General features: G+C 42.0%; 1 long non-coding RNA gene across 2 annotated transcripts; it reads right to left on the bottom strand.

Annotated features, from left to right (window-relative positions):
* Nucleotides 1-2,158: 2,158 nt before the first annotated feature.
* LOC127309159 (uncharacterized) lies at nt 2,159-5,018 on the bottom strand. Of its 2 annotated transcripts, XR_007856970.2 has the most exons (4): nt 4,751-5,018; nt 4,569-4,662; nt 3,328-4,190; nt 2,159-2,363 (listed from the first exon to the last, which is right to left on the bottom strand). It is a non-coding gene; the product is annotated as an uncharacterized lncRNA (long non-coding RNA). The 2 variants fall into 2 exon arrangements; XR_007856969.2 differs by having other exon boundaries at nt 2,159-4,190.
* Between the last annotated feature and the right edge of the window lie 982 nt (nt 5,019-6,000).

Genomic DNA, 6,000 nt, shown 5'->3' with positions numbered 1-6,000 from the left:
CAGGTGATAGTCTGTCTATCCTAGTTGAGTTCTGGAAGATTGTTCCGATGCGATGGTTTACGACTTCGTCTGGCTTCGAAAATAATCTAGTGATTCTTGAGTCTGAGAGTGCTTAGGCGGTGTCATCAGTATAGAAAAGGGGCATTCATGTCTCTAGAGTCTATACTACGCACCATTTACATAGAAATTATCTTATTGTGTGATGTACTTCTTGAACCCCGAGTGATCAAGATCGCATGAAAACGGAACAAGTTGGCACGTGAATTAGCCCCATTATTAGGAACAGAGTATGGGTGTTGTATGCTGCTATAACAGATTGTAAACACATTATTTATGTTCATAAATGAAGTTATCTTTTTAATTGTGATAAGGACTGGACACATCTTTGTTCTGTTTGTAGCTACTGGTGGCTATCACTTACCAATCGACATCCGAAATCTCAAAGGCAAGAAGTGGCTGCCATCGCCATGCCAAGCATGCGAAGGATATGGCTGGAACGCAATGCTCGCACATTTGAGGGGCAAAGCACGGCCCTGGGGAGCTCGTCCAGCTCGCCAATGAAGAATTGAGGATGTGGAACTTGGCACACGCAGGGAGAAGAAGAGGACTAGTGGGTACTAGGGAGGAGTAGTTTTCTTTATTGTAGCTATAGCTGTTGTCGATCTGGGTGGCTGTGCCACATGTAAAACCTTGTAAATCCATTTCTCTGCCTTAATTAAAATGACAAGCAACATTTGGTTGCTGGTCCTTGAAAAAAGTTCAGTTGTAGCTACTCTCCTAGTATGCTACTGCTATCTATCAAGCTGGTATGATGAAAGCTTCTAGCAATTGTGATTGATTTTAACACAGATATAAAAGTACAGGAAGATAAACATGGTCATGTTTGAGATTCTTAATCAGGCATAAATGTTTTGATATGTTAAAAAAAATTGCTACATGGCAACATTGTAAACTAAGAATTAAGAACATATGGAAGTTCACCTATCACATGAACCTTTATCATGATGCCAATTTGGTATCTGAAACTTTTCTTTTGGAGGGCAGTTGAAGCAAGAAAGCTCAGGTGGAAGTCGTGGAACTGATGCAGCATGCCGCACCGATCAAAATTTTAATTGGTGTACAAAGTGTCTTTATGTAATGGCTCAGAAATTTTTATTTTGTCCAACTGCTTGTCTTAGTGGTAAGCAGCTGCAAAGAATTACAATATTTCTATCAGGTATGGAAGCTCGAAGCAACAACATGTTGCAGCAAGTTTTCGCAAATTGACATGAATCATGATGGAAATTCTCCATTCCAAACAATACACTTTATCTTGGATTGTGGTCTTCGGTTGTAGCTAGGTTTTCAGTTCTTAGACACTGCAAAATGTTTTGAACACTTCATGTAAGTAGTTGTTTCAGCACTCTGAACTTCCATATGTTCTCAACCTTGAGTTACACTTTTCCCTTGTATAAATCATTTGGTTTTGTTAACATATTAAAAAATATGTATGGCTTGTTCTTTCTCAAATTTTCATTCACAGCAACTTACACAGTTACACTTTGCAAGTACTAGATACAGTAAACAAGAACAATGAAAATTCAGAGCCTGTAGCCGGCCAATTTCCCAAGCTATGAATCTATCCTCTTCTGTGCTAGCAGCTCACGCGAGTCAGCAGCAGGCCGGCGTCTTCAGGAGCAAATGGGGCTCCCTCAAGATGCCATTGGTGCGGAGGCTGCAGACGCCGACGTCCTCCGCGTCAGGGACCGGTGAGAATGAGGACCTGCGCCACATGCGGCTCCCATAGGCACGGCAGATCACATCGGAGCCGTCGAGAGGCGACTCGACTCCGGCAACGGCGAGCGTGGATGGATTTTCACTGGAGACGCGTCTCGCAGACTTGGTGTCGACCTCATCGCCGTCGCCATCGCCGTCGAGTGAACCGCTGAGCTCATCGTGGTCGTCGCAGTCGCCGCCTGTTGTTTAGGGCATAATACAAGGTGTTGACATGTTTGGTGTTTCGATGTACAAGGGCTAATGTGCAAAATAAACGAGCTGGACGTGGCACTTTAGGAAAAACTACCTTGGAATGAGCAGACGCGCACGATCCAGACCGGGTGGACGAGGATAGCCGGATGCACGGATACAGGAAAGTTGGGGATTCATAGGATACGACGCCTTAAATCTATTACATCCATTTAGGCAAAAATGTGACATCAATTTATATACAAGAGATGACACACGACTACAAGCACGCAACATCATCATGTCCTTCCGGCCGGACAGACTGGGCTGCTGCTGCATCACCAGGACTATATCCCTACATTTAGGACACGGTTAGCTTGACATGTGAATCATTTGCCCTCCAGCACACTCCACCAGATCTGAGAGAACAAACAAGAGAGGTAAGAGTAAGTAAGCATAGGATGTTGCTGCTGGTCAAACCCATGGAAATAAGGGATACATAAATATTAGAATGAAATAATTACACCATGATGTCAATGATCACAACAGATGTCTTCACTAATACAAATGAGCACTAGTTGCCTCAAGAAAGAAATGAAACTGGGAGGTTATAACCAGCAATGCCCATTTATTCAAAACACTGTCGATCTTGAAAATGATAACTCAAATACATGATAATAGAAGTTGGTTAGATTTATAAACCTCATGATCAGAGAAACTGTAAAATACACAAGCAAAATATATTCCTCCAACAAGTGCAGGTCCAGGTCTCTGACCAAACAAACTATATCAAGTAGTGCAGGCTGCATCATGCACTTGAGATAGAACAGTGAAGGAAATAGTAATCAAGCTAACCTAGTGCTTTTACTCATCAAGCTAACCCAGATTGCAACAATATGGATTGGCGCAACACAAAATAAGGATCGATTCAGGAATAGCTAGTACTGCTTTTACAATGTTAAATTGGATTTATTACTTCAGAGCATTGCTACATTACAGATTACAGCAAGATAAATAGATAAAAAGCTTCATAATGCATGCAAGCTTCAAAAATAGATAGAAAATTTCCAATATGCGATTCAAGGCTGCACTGATACAGCAAGAGCTTCCAGTATGAGTAAGGATAACTCACATATTACACAGATGTGACACTCGATCTCCTACATAAAATCTACAGCTACCAAAACCAAGATAGAGGAATTTTATGACTTCTAATTTTGTTTACATTTCCAATGTTCATATGAATACATGGCTTAAGAATGAAATGTGCAACATTGATAATAGCCCATATGTATTCTACAGAAAAGAAATAACAACAAGCAAGAAAAAAAAATGCTATAAGGATACATGAGTATCATATATAGATGAAAGGAAGAACATTACTTGAGTTGGCTTATGGCTAACGCAGAAGGTTGCCTAACATTGACCATTGGGTCAAAATACTGCAAATTAAGACAAATGCGCAGATTATGTAGAAAAGAGTAGAACAATATGCAAGCTAACCACAACTACCATGCAAAACGCCATGAACAGTAAGTACACCAGAACCTTATACTAAGCTATTAAACCATAATGTTCGCATAAAACAGCAAAGAATGATAGGTATAATACTTGGCATTCAAGAAAACTGTCTATTTAAACTAGCTATCACAGCAATAACACACGTTACCATGAGCACTAACAGTTATGCATAGCAATTAATACTTGTTCCAAGGAAGACATGCATTCATCCCCATAGGATTAGGAATAACTCAATGATTGTACATTCACAAATGCAGTCAAATTCAGAAATATTACATATAAGCAGATGATGACTTTCATAGCATGCTGACTTGACTCCATATCACTACTACTAGAGAAAAACATGCTGTAAGTCTCCAAGGTATTAAATGTCCAAGGACAACATATCCTACACCAAACAACAATACAATTCTCGTTAACTAAACCATCCACCATCAACAATATATATCAACGTGTGGTCCTGAAAAATAGTCATGAACACCACTATATCAGACCAAGCAAGAAGCTGTTCAGGTGATAATGTACTCACAACTCAATGTACAACCAGTTTGCATGTCGCTGCATATTACTACTAGTGAGAAGTCGTTAGGGAGCTCACTAGCTCAAACCTGCAGCCAAACAAAGTAGCCTTTTTCTTGCTGAATAGAAGGGTCTTGAGAGTCCTTGACCTTAACCGTATGGTGCTTCCATTGTATGTGAACAGAGTCATACTTGAACATGTATGTCTGCAAGTTACAGGGACGTAATTCAGCATCATAATATAAGCTAATGTCTACTAATGTTACTGAAACTGCCACTACGACTGCACAGACGTTATTTAGACCCAATGGAGGCTACCAATTATTACAAAGTAACCTCTCACAAGACAACTTGTAGAGAAAATAAATCTGGACAGTCTACAACAATAGCTTGTTAGAACTACGATTCTTGTGGATCGCGACCCACAGACAAATCCAAGCTATAGAAAAGCAGATCTGCAATCGCCGTCCCAACCTATACCCAAATCCACAACGACCCGTATCACATAAATAGCTAGAGATCCCATAACTAAAACATCTAGAATAATCACGTCAGTAACACATCAGGGAAATCGAAGGAGATACCATGTCGTCGGTGGTGATGAACAGGTCGTTGACGGCGACGTGCTCGACATCCGGGCACTGGAGCGCAACCCTACCACCAGCCCGCGGCAAGAACCTGCAGCACCAAGCAAAATTTTCATCAGAAAATGACTGGAAAAAAGAACCACTGGCGAAGCATACAAGATCAAATCGAAGGCCCGAACTGAAGGATCACTGCACGACGGCGACGAAGAGGGTGACACACATGAGAGGTGGTTCCGGAGACGGGAGGTGGGGAGATGGGGGCTTGGTGAACAGCAGGGGAAGAAGGGATGGGACGGCTGCCTCCATGTACACGAGAGGAGATGGCCGTCGCCGTCGTCCGTGCGGTCGAGGACGAGGCCGGGCCGCCGGGGGGCTGGCGGTGTGAAGATGCGTTGGGGGAGGACGGCGGGAGGTTGGATGCGGGAGGAGCGGGCTAGGGTTCAGTGATTTTGATGGGGATTCCGTGATGATTTCACGAAAATATCCCTGGGTGTAGGTTACGCGTGAGGGGCTTTCAGTCATTTCACGTCAACACGTTAGGGAGGCCCGAGAAATTCGTGTTGCGTGGGAGCGCAATTTTTCGGCGGGAGTGGTGAAATTTTGGTCGGTTGGAGGGAAAATATCTTTTCGGCGTCCCTTGTGCAAAAGAGACTATATGTGAATAACGAATAAGCAGAATAAAATTAATTATCACAGAAAATATTTAAAATCAAATTAAAAATAAATCTGTTATTAATGAATAAGTAGAATAGGAGCTACACAATTTTTATCTTATTCAATTTTTATAGCGGAAGAGGAAAATGACATGTGGACATGACACTAGGTCCAAAGCTGATGATGTGGACATGACACGTAGACATAATTGATGATGTGGCTGACTAGTCATTTCAGTGTAAACATTACGACTATCTAAATTGGTCATGGTCCATTAAATATAAGGTGCTAAACCGCACAACTCAGGTTATGACGATTTGGTGCTAGGAAATAACGACGTTTTTCACTACAATCGTCGTAATTTTCTAGGGTTTTCACCTCTCCGAACAACTTACAACAATTCAGTGCAAGAACGTCATAGAGTCATGACGATTTCACCGAGTGTCATTGAGAGAAGGTCACAAGTCAACACATTTCTTGTAGTGATACTTGTACTGGTATGCTATTTGGACATCATCCATGTTCATGAATTCGATGCGGCTTAAGTACCCGGGAATACTCATATCGGCCGCATCTGCCTCATCTTTGTATAGTGCTACCAGCGTCGGATCAAGGCACTGTAGGACATCGGGATACACTTGGAGCGGGGGGCACGAGTTTTTCTGGTTTCCAAGCTAGGGAACTGGTTTCCCTTCTACTTTACTTTTTTTCCACCGCTCTTTTTCTACCACAGTTGACTTGCGAATAGAGCGGTCATAGTTCGATGAAAGCTTTG

This window comes from Lolium perenne, chromosome 6, assembly GCF_019359855.2.
Source record: "Lolium perenne isolate Kyuss_39 chromosome 6, Kyuss_2.0, whole genome shotgun sequence".
NCBI classification, from domain to species: Eukaryota; Viridiplantae; Streptophyta; class Magnoliopsida; order Poales; family Poaceae; genus Lolium; species Lolium perenne.
This window is presented reverse-complemented; position numbering and strand designations above follow the sequence as displayed.